Raw genomic sequence first — 13,682 nt, forward strand, 5'->3', positions numbered from 1 at the left:
GATTCAAGAAACCCTCCTGGATGTACCTAACAAATTCTGCCTCGTCTAAACCTCTTGCACTAAGGAGGTCCCAGTCTATACTGGGGAAGTTGAAGTCACCCACGACAACAACCCTGTCATTTTTACACCTTTCCCTAATCTGTCTGCATATCTGTTCCTCAATGTCCCAGTAACTATTGGGGGGTCTGTAGTATAGTCCCATCAGAGTCACACTTCAACCTATCTGTCCCATCATGTCTACTACCCTGCTCCTGCCTGTCCTTCCTTACAGACTTACTGGTCATGACATCAACCTTCCTCTGAATCCCTCCACTTTCTGACCTGGTGCTCTGGTTCTCATCCTGCTGCCAAACTATTTTAAACTCTCCCGAGTAGCACTAGCAATTACAATATTTAAAAGATATTTGTACAGGTTCATGGATAGGAAAGGTTTGGAGGGATATGGGTTATGTAGCGGATAGTGTAATGCTATTACAACGCCAGCAACCCGGGTTTAATTCCCGCCGCTGTCTGTAAGGAGCTTGTACGTTCTCCTCATATGTCTGCATGGGTTTCCTCTGGGCGCTCGGGTTTCCTCCTACATTCCAAAGACATACAGGTTAGGAGATGTGGGCATGCTATGTTGGTGCCAGAAGAGTGACGACATTTACAGGCTGCCCCCAGCACACTCTCAGTAATGCAAAAAGACAGGTTTCATTGTGTGTTTCAATGTTCATGTGACTAATAAATAAATATCTATCTAAAGAATATCTCTATCTAAAAATATCTAATGCAGGCCAATGGGACTAGCTCAGGAAGACACATTGGTCGGCATGGAAGAGTTGGGCCGAAGGGCCTTTTTCCATGCTGCATAACTCCATGACTTTGTGCCCTCATTTCTCCCTTAGCCCATCTTTGCCTTTGTGTGTTAAAGAATATTTTAGTGAAGGCAGTGGAGTGGTGAAACCTCTGGGATATATAAGTTACTTGTGGTGGCATCCAGACTGTGCATGATCATATTGAGGGCTTCCATGAACGTGTTACGTTGCCATGTTTAATGCTCCGTACAATTGACTCAATCCCCAGAAAAAAAACTAACATCAAGCCATGACAGCAATCTGTTTGAGTCTGAGGCAGATTGCTCTGATAAGTCTGTAATTTTGAACTGCATGCTTGGAATCCCTGAATCGATTGGTCAACCTGTGCTGTTGCTGCAATATTTATCCTGTTCATTGATATTTCTCAGCTGAGCAGAGCTTGGACAGAATTCTTCCCTCTGAGGACTCTCCACTGCTATTCCTCTGTCTCCAGAATATAGTCTTGCTCCCTTGTGAAATTGAAAGTACCATTTGACAATACAAATGTCTTGTTAAATGGTCCTACCATTGTGCACGTATCTGAGCTAATGTGTGATTTGCCGAAGCCCTCTGATGGTTCACCCTTGGAGGAATTGGGCTCCTCTGAGGAGCCAAGCCGGAATATATCCAGCAAGACCACTGACAAGTTTAATATTTAATCTCGTTTCCTAACTATCCTTGAAAAGGTAATGATGAGCCTCCATCTTATTGTGAAGGCAGTCTTCAGAGTGTTTGTGAGTAGGATGTTCTATGAGTTGACCCAGTGATAATGAAAGAATTTTCAACTCAGGATTTTGTGATACTGGAGAAGAACTGGAAGGTGATATTCTCATGCACATACTGTTCATGGCCATCTTCAAAATAAAGGCCAAGGATCTGGAAAGTGCTATTGAAGAAGTCTTGGCAAGTCACTGCAGTGCATAGTGTACATGATATACTCTGCAGTCACAGTGCGCTGGTGCTGGGGAGAATGAATGTTTAGGTTAAATGATGTTCAAGTAGTCTGCTGGAAGGTGTTGAACTCCTTGAGTGTTTTTGGAGCCCCACCGTGGGGAGAATTTCATCCTGTGCAAATGTAAATTGTGGAGAGGGGTTGGGTATCGGGCAAATACCCTGCCTCTGACCTACCCTTGTAGCCAGTTATATTTATCGGGTTGGCCCAGTTAATTTTCTGGTCAATTGTGACCTTGGTTGCAGATGATGAGGGATTGGCAACTTTCCAGACTAGCTTCCAATTAAGGTCTGTTTCACTGTACAAATTCTACTTGCAGGTCAAGTCTGTGTAGTACAGTTGTACACAAGGGACATCAAATCACTGTTTTCACAAAGCCAACGGTCTTCTTACTTAGGCACATCAAATATGCAGAGAACCCTTTTCTAACTTATGGTAGTACACTGTAGATACTTTTATTAAAATCCTTTAGAATAGTGCATGAAAACTGTACAATACAATACAATTTGTATGCCCTGTCTGAACACTTGCGTACAAGAAAAGGGAGTTACCCTGAATATCCTGGACAAAATTAACATAATGAAAGTAGATGATTACTCATTTTCTAATTACTGTCATGGGAGATTGCTGTGCACAAATTGGCTGCTGCATTTCCCACTTTATATCAGTGATGATGCTTCACAAAGTATGTTAGACATCCCAGGTTGTGAAAGTCACTGAATAAATGCAAGTCTGTTTCAGTTTGTCTCCTACTTGCTTTCACACTCTTTTAAAGACACCATCACTCTCAGTGAATTTTAACTTGCTCCATTTTATTTGCAATGATTTACTGCAAATAGAACTGTTTCCTTTCCCTAATGCTATTTATTTTTAATGAATAAAAACCAAATCAGAAAATTACAAGTTCATTTTACCAGGTTATTTGTCTCTAGAGTAAAACTAACGTTGCAGTGAGATGAAGATATTCATTTACATTTTACCATCTAGCATAAAGCTGACATTTGTGTTTTGGCATCCCATTACTTGCTGAGAATTTGAATTTAATCTTTTTGCTGTACTAAAACATCATTGCATGCAATGTTCTTGCATGACTGGGTCCTTCTTTAAAAAGCAGGAATCAGCTCCAGACAAGTGTACAACAACATTACTGTCGTTTAAACATCAAAACTTGTGTTAAATTGCCACTGCATGTATCTTAATGGAAGCGTTCTTAATTTCATTCAGCTGCTGGCAGTTTGCTGCACAGAAAACACAGCTAAGTCCAGCCAGCTAAGTAACACACATAAAGGCTAACATGGAGGAGAAGGTGGCAGAGCAGAGGGAGGGAAGGAGGAAACCCCATGCATTATGGATAGAGATTGTGAAATACTAATAACGTATATTTGTCAGGAGGGAGGCCCAGTGTGCCAGGCAGGCCGGGAGACCTGCTGAGGACACAACTAAAACAGCTTAAAACATCTTCATTCTGACTCAAGGGGTAGCACGTCAGGCATGGAGGAGCCAATGCAATAAATGAATTATGATTGGGAGGCTTTCTTGAGAACGTTGATGCAGATGTACACAGAGTTGGTTAGTGGATTTTAAGGGCTGACTGACCGACTGCAGGAGTTGATGAGGAGTGTGTGGAGCCTACCTCCCCCACTCATTGGCCAATATGCCGAGTTAGCATCGTTGCGATTCTGGTCACAACAGACAAGGTGAATGAATGTGAAATATTGGATAGGATAAATAAGGAGAAGTATTAAAGGCTTTAGTGTCTATCAACATTTTTATAAATATATAAAAATTCATCTGACCTGGAGAAAAAATATCCCAGATCCAGATGAAGGGTCCCGACAGAAAACGTCAACTGTCCGTGTCACTCCACAGATGCTGCTTGACTGCTGAGTTCCACCAGCATCTTTTTTTTGCTCCAGATTCCGGCAGCTGAGGTCTCCTGTGTCTCCCAAAAAAATCCTAGCCTGTTAAAAGAAGCAAAGAAGGACATTTCAGAGAGCTTGACTACAATTTTTTAATCTTCCTTAGCTACAGAAGTGGTGACAGAGGATTGGAGAGCTGCTAACATTGAACTATTGTTTAAAAGGGAATGAAGGGAAAAACTAAGCAATTACAGGCCAGTTGGTTTAAGTTTGGTTATTGGAATCCATTCTAAAGGATTTTTGTTTACAAAGGCACAGATTAATCAGGGACAGTCAGCATGGGTTTAAGGGACAGTTATGCCCAATTAGGTTGACTGAATTGTTTTAAGGAACTGACAAGGAGTGCCAATGAGGGCAGTGTATTTGATGTAATCTACAAGCTTCCATGTGTAGTTTGGTCAAAAAATAAAGCCTTCAAAGGCTTCAAAGGAGAAGGGTAAATTAGATCCAAAATTAATTCTGTGGTATGGACCAAAGGAAATTAGATGCCCGATGTAGTTCTGATTGGAAGGCTGTTACCAATGTGGTTCCACAGGGCTGAGTATTTGGTCTCTTTCTTTTTGTAACCTATAATAGTCATGGATTATCAGCCGATGTAGTTCTGATTGGAAGGCTGTTACCAATGTGGTTCCACAGGGCTGAGTATTTGGTCTCTTTCTTTTTGTAACCTATAATAGTCATGGATTATCAGAATAATTGTAGGCTCAACTTGCTTTTTGTAAATAGATTGCTCTCCTGCAAAACCAAAGCCAAAGGATTGAAGTGTGTTTATTTTAATGCCAGGAGTATTAAGGGTAAGGGTGATGAATTTAGAGCATGGATCAGTACATGGAACTATGATGTTGTGACCATAACAGAGAGAGGGACAGGAATGGGTGCTTAATGCTCCAGGGTTTTGATGTTTTAGAAAAGATAGCGAGGGAGGTAAAAGAGTGTTGGGGGGGGGGGGGGAGCCGGGTGAGTTGCACTATTCATAAGGGACAATGTCACAGTTGCACTCAGAGGGGACATAATGGAGGGCTCATCCACTGAGTCTATATGGGTAGAACTCAAAAATAAGAAAGGTGCAATCACTCTGAGGGGATTATACAACAGTATATAGATAGTCTAACAAGAGGAGGGGCCATACTGGACCTGGTGTTGGGAAATGAGCCTGGTCAGATGACTGACCTTTCAGTGGAAGAACATTTCAGGAACAGTCATCACAACTGCTTAAGGTTTAGGATAGCTATGAATAAGGATAAGTAAGGTCCTTGCGGGAGAGTATTACATTGAAGCAAGACAAATTACGAGAGTAGAAGGCAGGGAGAGTTAATTGGGAACAGCTATTTTTTGGCAAGTCCACATCTGATATGTGGAGGGTGTTTAAAGACCAACTGCACAGAGTACAGGACAAGTATGTTCCAGTAAGAAGGAAGGGCAAGGATGGCAAGGTAAGGGAACCTTGGATGTCGAGAGAGGTGGTGAATTTAGTCAAGAAGAAAAAGGAAGTGTATGTAATGTTTAGGAAGGTAAAATCAAGCAGAGCCCTGTAAGATTATCAAGAAGCAAGAAAAGAACTCAAGAAGGGAATTAGGAGATCCAGGAGGGGCCATGAAAAGCCCTTGGCAAGTAGGATTAAATGAATCCCAAGACGCTTTATGCATACATCAAGAGCAAGAGAATTACTAACAAGAGAGTATGACCACAAGGATAAAGGAGGGAACAAGTGCTTGGAGGCAGAAGATGTGGTGAGGTCCTAAATCAGTACTTTGCACCAGCATTTACCAAGGACAAGGACGTGGAGGAATATGAGATCAGTGTGGAGTGTGCTATTATGCTAGGGCATGGTAGTGTTGGGTCTCTTACAGAGCATTAAGATGGATGACCACAGGACATGATGGGATATTCCCAAGGTTATTGAGAGAGGCAAGAGATGAGATTGCTGGGGCCTTGACCAAGATCTTCATGTCCTCTCTAGCTACAGGCAAAGTCCTGGAGGACTGGCAAGTAGCTAATATTTTTTCCATTATTCAAGGAGGGAAATAGAGATAATCCTGGAAACTATAGACTGGTGGGTCTCACATCAGTGGTAGGGAAGCTATTTGAGAGGATTCTTAGGGATAGGATTTATGTGCATTTGGAAAACCATAGCCTAATAAGGGACAGTCAGCACGGCTTTGTGCGGGACAAGTTGTGTCTAACTTGATTGGGTTTTTCGAGGAGGTAACAAAGGTGATGATGAAGGTAGAGCTGTGGATGTTGTATACATGGATTTTAGTATGGCGTTTGACAAGGTAGGCTCTTCCAGAAGGTTAAGATGCATGGGATCCATGGTGATTTGGCCATTTGGATTCAGAATTCACTTGCCTGTAGAAGACAGAGGGTGATGGTCAATGGGACTTATTCTGACAAGAGGTCTGTGACTAGTGGTGTTCCACAGAGATCTGCACTGTGGACCTCTGCTGCTTGTTCTAAATACTGTATATATGACGTGAATGAAAACATGGATAGGTGGATTAGTAAGTTCGCAGACTATACAAGGATTGGTGGCATGTGGACAATGTAGAAGATTGCCAATGGATACAGCAGGATATAGTTCAGCTGCAGATATGGGCGGAGAAATGGCAGATGGAGTTTAATCCAGCCAAGTGTGAGGTGTTGCACTTTGGGAGATCAAATGAAAACAGTGTTGATGTACAGAGGGATCTTGTGGTCCAAATCCAGAGCTCCCTGAAAGTGACTGCACAGGTTGATAGGGTGGTAAAGAAGGCAAATGGCATGCTTGCCTTTATTAGTTGAGGCACTTAGTTCAAGAGTCAGGAAGTTATGTTGCAGCTTTATAAAACTCTGGTTAGGCCACATTGAGAGTATTGCATTCAATTCTGGTCGCCTCATTATAGGAAGGATGTGGAGGCTTTGTAGAGGGTGCAGAGGAGGTTTACCCGGATACGGCCTGGATTAGAGGGTATGTGCTATGAGGAAATATTGGACAAACTTGGGTTGTTTTCTCCAGAGCAGTGGAGGCTGATGGGAGACCTGATGGGAGTTTATAAGATTATGAGAGGCATAGACAGAGTAGACAGCTGGTATCTTTGTCCCAGGGTCAAAATGTCTAATACTGGAGGGCATGCATTTAAGGTGAGGGAGGGCAAGTTCAAAGGAGATATGCAAGGCAAGTTTTTTTACAAGGTGGTGAGTGCCTGGAATACGCTGCCAGGGGTGCTGGTTGAGGCAAAAATGATAGAGGCACTTAAGAGTCTCTTAGATAGGGACAATGAATATGCAGAGAACAGAGGGATATGGATGTTGTGTAGACAGAAAGGATTAGTTTAGTTTGGCACTTAAGTATACTTTAATTAGTTTGGCACAACATCATGGCCAAAGGCCCTGTTCTGTGCTGTACTGTTCTATTTCCATTGTACCCACCTCTACCAGTTCCTCTGGCAGCTCATTCCTTATCCCCACCAACCTCTGTATGTAAAACATGCCCCTCAGGATCCCTTTAAATCTTTTCCCTTGCACCTTAAATTTATGCCATCTAGTATTAGACTCTCCTACCATGGGACAAAGACTTTGACCATTCATCTTACCTATGCCCCTCATGATTTTATAAACCTCTAAACCCTATGCCTCCTTCGCTCGAGGGAAAATAGCCCCAATCTAACCAGTCGCTCCTTATAACTCAAGCCCTCCAGTCCCAACAACATCCTTGTCAGTTTATTCTGCACCATCTTTAGTTAAGAATCACATCCTTCCTGTGGTGTGGCAACCAAAAACTGCACACAAGACTCCTGGTGTTGTCTCACTAATGTCTTATGTAGCTGTACCATGACATCCCAACTCTTGTACTCAGTGTCCCATCTGATGAAGGCAATAGTGCCATGTGCCTTCTTCACCACCTTGTCTACCCTTGTCACCACTTGAAGGGAACTATATACCTGCACTTCTAGGTCTCTTTGTTCTACAACATTCCCCAGGGCCCTGTCATTCACTGTCTATGTCTTGCCCTGGTTTAACATCCCAAAATGCATCACATGTGCTATTTCTTGATCCACATTCCCAGTTGATCTACATCTTCTTATAACCTTAGAAAAACTTCTTCACTGTCCACTATGCCACTAATTTCGGTGGCATTCGCAAATTTACTGGTTATGTCACCTACATTCTCATCCAAATCATTAATATATATGACAAACAGCATGGGACTCAGCACCGATTCCTGCAGCACACCACTGGTCACAGGTCTCCAACCTGAAATAACAACCCTCACTACCACCCACTGACTCCTTCCACCAAGCCAATTTTGTATCCAATTGGCTATGTCACCATGGATCCCACGTGACCTTAACTTTCCAGACTAGCCTACCATGCAGGACCTCAAAAGCCTTGCTGAAGTCCATGTAAACAATATCTCCCACCCTGCCCTCTTGGTCACCTCTTCAACAAAACTTACTTAAATTTGTGAGACACGATTTCTCACACACAAAGTCATGCTGACTATCCCTCCTTAGTCCTTGCTGTTGTGAGAAAAGGATCTTTGAGGTCTCAAAGGTAGAGGACTCTGAACACAGTCTTTGGAGATTTTAGAAATGATTTAATCACAAAGACAAACGCGGGAACAGTATGAATGGGAATGGATGCACACTCGCGCACACGCACACAGGTGATCGTGAAACGTGGGGAGAATCGCACACACACACACACACACACACACACACACACACACACACACACACACAGAGCGAACTGGTTATGAATGATCAGGGTACAGAAACCAATGGTCAAGAGTGGGTACTAATGGATGGGTGGAGCCAGACCTTGATTGACAGTGGTGTCACTTTCGACTAGTGCTCAATGGTGTCACGTGACAGCCATGACCTTTCACACTACATTCCACCCCTCGAAAGTTACACCACAGAAATCTGGGAATAGCTATAACTACGCTAAGAAATATGCGTCAGTATGCAGTACCAATGGAAGGCAGAAGTGGTTCTAATAATCTGACAAGCACAGCACAAAATACAGAGAGCTACAACAATTAGAAAGAGGGTGGTGGTCCAGTGGATGACAGTTGCCCACCATCCCTCCAGTGACCCAAACGGTCACCAGTTTCCCCATGAGGTGTTGTGCTGGAGGAGCTGGTCCCTTGCTTTTTGAATTTTAGCCACTGAGTCCTGAAATATGAGAAGCCAGGTTGGTGATGTTGCTGGACTCGTCAGGGATAAAGGTACAGCACTCCTTACCAATCACTGCACAGGTCAGGTTTGCTAGGGTGGTTCAGGAGGGTTTAAACTAGATTGCAAGGGGGAAGGGAACAGGAGGAGTAGGTCAAAGGAAGAAGGGGATGGGGAAAAGTCAGATCTAACAGGTAGAGAGGCTTTGAGGAAGAAGAAGCAGAGTACAGGCTACAAAAGTAGAAAGGTGGATGGTCTAAAGTGCATTTACTTAAATGCAAGAAGCATCAGGAATAAGGGAGATGAACTGAGAGCTTGGATAAGTACATGGGACTATGATATTGTGGCTATTACAGAGACATGGCTGACATTGGGGCAGGAATGGATATTGAATATTCTTGGTTTTCAGTGTTTTAAGAAGGATAGGTGGTGGGGGGGAAGAAGAGGAGTAGGGGTGGCGATACTGGTCAGGGTCACTTACTGCTGCAGAAAGGGTAGATAATGTCGAAGGATCCTCTCTAGAGTCAATATGGGTGGAAGTTAGGAACAAGAAAGGGTCAGTTACCCTCCTGGGAGTATTCTATAGGCCCCCCAGTAACAGTAGGGATACTGAGGAGCAGATTGGGAGGCAGTTTTTGGAAAGATGCAAAAATAACAGGGTTATTATAATGGGAGACTTCAACTTTGCAAATATTGATTGGCACCTACTTAGTGCCAAAGGTTTAGATGGGGCACAGTTTGTTAAGTGTGTCCAGGATGGATTCCTGACACAGTATGTTGACAGGCCAACTAAAGGGAATGCCATATTAGATCTAGTTTTAGGTAATGAACCAGGACAGGTGGCAGATCTATTGGTGGGTGAGCATTTGGGGGACAGTGACCATTGATCCATAACCTTCAGAATTGTCATGGACAGGGATAGGAGCAAAGGGGACGGGCTGATATTTAATTGGGGAAAGGCAAATTATGAGACTATAAGGCTAGAACTTGGGAGTGTAAATTGGGATGACATTTTTGAAGGGAAATGTACTATGGCGATGTGGTTGATGTTCAGGGATCTTTTGCAGAATGTTAGGGATAAATTTGTCCCGGTGAGGCAGAGAAGGAATGGCAGGTTGAAGGAACCGTGGGTGACGAGAGAACTAGTTAGGAAGAAGGCAGCAGCATACATAAGGTGTAAGCAGCAAGGATTGGACAGGGCTCGTGAGGAATATAGAGTAGCAAGGAAGGAACTTAAGAAGGGGCTGAAGAGAGCGAGAAGGGGACATAAAAAGGCTTTGGCGAGTAGGGTTAAGGAGAATCCCAAGGCTTTTTTCTCACACGTAAAGAGCAGAAGGATGGCTAGGGTAAAGGTAGGTCCGATTAGAGACAAAGGTGGGACGATGTGCCTGGAAGCTGTGGAAGTGGGTGAGGTTCTGAATGAATACTTCTCTTCAGTATTCACCAAGGAGAGGGGTGTTGATGATGCTGAGGACAGTGTTGGTGAGGGTAATGTTCTAGAGTATGTAGATGTTAAGAGAGAGGATGTGTTGGAGTTGTTAGAAAATATTAGGACAGATAAGTCCCCGGGGCCTGACAGAATATTCCCCAGGCTGCTTTGTGAGGCGAGGGAGGAGGTTGCTGAACCGTTGGTTAGGATCTTTGAGTCCTCGTTGTCCACAGGGATGGTACCGGAGGATTGGAAGGTGGCGAATGTTGTCCCCTTATTCAAAAAAGGTAGTAGGAATAGTCCAGGGATTTACAGACCAGTGAGCCTTACGTCTGTGGTGGGTAAGCTGTTAGAAAGGATTCTGAAAGATAGGATCTATGAGCATTTAGAGAATCATGCACTGATTAGGGACAGCCAGCATGGCTTTGTGAAGGGAAGATCTTGCCTCACAAGCCTGATAGGGTTCTTTGAGAAGGTGACCAGGAAGATTGATGAGTGTAGTGCAGTGGATGTGGTCAACATGGATTTTAGTAAGGCTTTTGACAAGGTTCCACATGGTAGGCTTCTTCAGGAGGTCAGAGGTGAAGGGAACCAGGGAGGCTTGGCCGTATGGATTGAGAATTGGCTTGCCTGTAGAAAGCAGAGGATTGTGGTGGAGGAAGTGCATTCGGATTGGAGGGCTGTGACTAGTGGTGTCCCACAGGGATTGGTTCTGGGACCTCTACTTTTTGTGATATTTATTAATGACTGGGAGGAGGGGGTGGAAGGGTGGGTTAGCAAGTTTGCAGATGACACAAAGATCGGCGGTGTTGTGGATAGTGTGGAGGGCTGTCGGAGCTTACACAGGGATATTGATAGGATGACAAGTGGCAGATGGAGTTCAATCCGGAGAAGTGTGAGGTGGTACACTTTGGAAGGATAAACTCCAAGGCGGAGTACAAGGTAAATGGCAGGATTCTGGGCTGTGTATGTGTCCACCATCGTCAGGGCGTATTGCTTTTTATTGTGGCGTGGGAGCGGTCCAATATAGTCTATCTGCCACACTCGACCCGCTCCTGTGTCGCAGCAGATGTGACCCAGTGGCCCTGCCAGCCAGCCTCGTGGTTTCACTTGTTGGCAGATGGGGCAGTTTACAACAGTGGTCTTGCACTGGTCCACTGTGAGGGCGACCCCAAACTGGTCTGCCCAGCGCCGCATACCGTCAGCCCCTAGATGACCGCTCTTGCGGTGTGCCCATGCAGCTAAGGTGCTGAGGTCAGGTTCCTCTGGGGAGGTGGTAGCACAGCATATCTGGGCAGCCTGGTCCACAGTGGCATTATGTATGGCCTCTTGGGTATTTTTGTGGGTTTGAGCATCTACGTGGTGGACTGAAATCTGTCTTTGGGCGGCCTGATCCCAGATAAAATGCCAGTGTCCCTGTCCCCAGAGGGGGCTTCTATGGATTTCCCACCCCGTTTCGTGCCACCGTGCCATCCACACCGCCATACCGTTGGCCATTTCCCAAGAGTTGGTATAGATATGGACTGGCCCTGTGGTGTTCTGTAGGGTGAGTCCTACTGCCGCCACTTCCGCCAATTGGCTAGATCCACCCGCTCACTCTTTTGTCAAGGTTTTCCCCGTGGCGGGATGAAGTGCCGCCGCTTTCCAATACTGTTTCCCGTTTTTCCAGCGGCTGGAGCTATCTGTGAACCTGGCGTGCAGTTTTTGTTCAGGGTTGTGGGAGTCGAAGGGTTGGCCCCAGGACATGGGGGAGGGCTGGATCTCAGGTATGCCTGGGGGTGGGTGCTGGGACTGGGGGAAGCACATGTCCTATTCAGGGAGACGGCTGACCCCTTCCGGACCAGGGTCAGCCCGGTCCGCGATGCACCATTTCCACTTCATTATTGAGGACCTCTGGGCTCGGCCCTCTGTGTGTGGAGTCAGGGGACTTGACCCTACGCATTTTGGGCAGGTGGGGGCAAAGGACCACGGGGTCGGTACCGGTTTGGTGCTTGGTTGTGAGGAGCGCCAGGTAGCAGGCAAGCAGCTGGTGCTCAAAAGGGCTGTAGTGGGGGGCAGCCTCAGGCAATGATTTGGTCCAGAAGCCGAGTGGGACTCTGTGCCCCTGGACCTTCTGCCAGAGGCTCCATTCTGCAACCGACTCGCTAGCGGAGACCTGTAACTCGAAAGGGACCCCTTCCTGGTGGGGGAGTGAGGGGCTGTAGCAGTGTCTGCAGGGGCAGCCCACATGGTCCGGCGGTTGGGGGCGCCCACTGTATTGGACTTGGACCTGGGGTGGTTGTGGGTCTTCCCCCAGCTAGGCTTCCCCCTGCAGAGCTCCTTCCATCGTTTGTGGAGAGCGGAGGTCACGACCCCCATCTATGCTGGCGCGGACCAGCCCTGTGTGCAACAGGTCCAGGTACAACCATTTGCGCGCGAGACGAAAGGTGGTGTCCCCAGCCCTCGTCCCTGCTCTACGGACCGAGGTGGGCACTCCCCACTGCATGTACTCTAGCCCTTCCAGGAGAGTGATGGCTTCCCGTACGGTCTTCCCACTTGCCGGTCCCATGAGGGGCAGGACCACTGGCCTCAGGTTGGGGCGCGCGATGGCGATCAGGTACACCGCTAGCGTGCTGGTTGCTGTGGTATTCTCTAACAGCTCGAGGGCAGCCGTCCCCGCTTAAATGCCGGTCACTAGTGCCCATTCCCTGATGACCCGGGTGCCCTCACTAACTGTGCTCCACTGTGATCGCCTGTATAAATCCCAATCGAGTAGGGTAGGGTACCCGGCCCACATGGCGGCCACTACCCGATCCCACAGGGTAGCGGTGTCCCCGATCCCTCTGGTGGCACCCGCAGGCCATTATTAATGCTCTGTTGGTCCGACAAGCTCCCCAGGGTGCTCGCTTCCTGGTGAGAGAGCCTCACGTTGGGGGACCCCCCTCATCCCACAGCCGGAGCAGCCATGCGGCCAGATGTTTGCCCGACTGCTGGTAGTACCGATTCACCAGCTGGTAAGCTCCTTGATGGAGAAGTCCCGGGTCTCCGTGGTCTCGGAGGGACCGTGGGCACTTTCCCCTGCGGAGGTCCCATCCTGACTCTTTTCCCTTCTGTGGCGGACCTGGGACCGCGTGGTGACGGGTCGAGCCTGCAGGAGTTCGGGTGCGTAGGGGGGAGGGCGGGCGTGATGGGACACAGGCTCTTCGGGTACCCCCTCCTCATCATTGTTCATCCATATGTCCCCATACCCCAGCCATGCGTCCAGCTTATCGCTGTGTTGGACCAAGGCTCAGATTTTAAACGGGTCTGGTTACCAGCCAGACCTGCGGGCAGCCTGCGCCTGCTGCATTTGAATCAGCCTGCAGGCGACCTCGGTACCACCGGCCTTGAGGTCGTTAGCCCGGGTCTGGG

At 46.7% G+C, this 13,682-nt stretch overlaps 1 long non-coding RNA gene across 1 annotated transcript in view; it reads right to left on the minus strand.

Annotated features, from left to right (window-relative positions):
* LOC127586460 (uncharacterized) overlaps positions 1-13,682 on the minus strand; it is a 138,321-nt gene that overhangs the window by 100,216 nt on the left and 24,423 nt on the right. Inside the window, exon 4 of the long non-coding RNA XR_007958691.1 lies at positions 3,585-3,749. This is a non-coding gene — a long non-coding RNA (uncharacterized LOC127586460). The remainder of the gene's footprint in view (positions 1-3,584; positions 3,750-13,682) is intronic.

Source organism: Pristis pectinata, chromosome 35 (assembly GCF_009764475.1).
Source record: "Pristis pectinata isolate sPriPec2 chromosome 35, sPriPec2.1.pri, whole genome shotgun sequence".
In the NCBI taxonomy this organism is placed as follows: Eukaryota; Metazoa; Chordata; class Chondrichthyes; order Rhinopristiformes; family Pristidae; genus Pristis; species Pristis pectinata.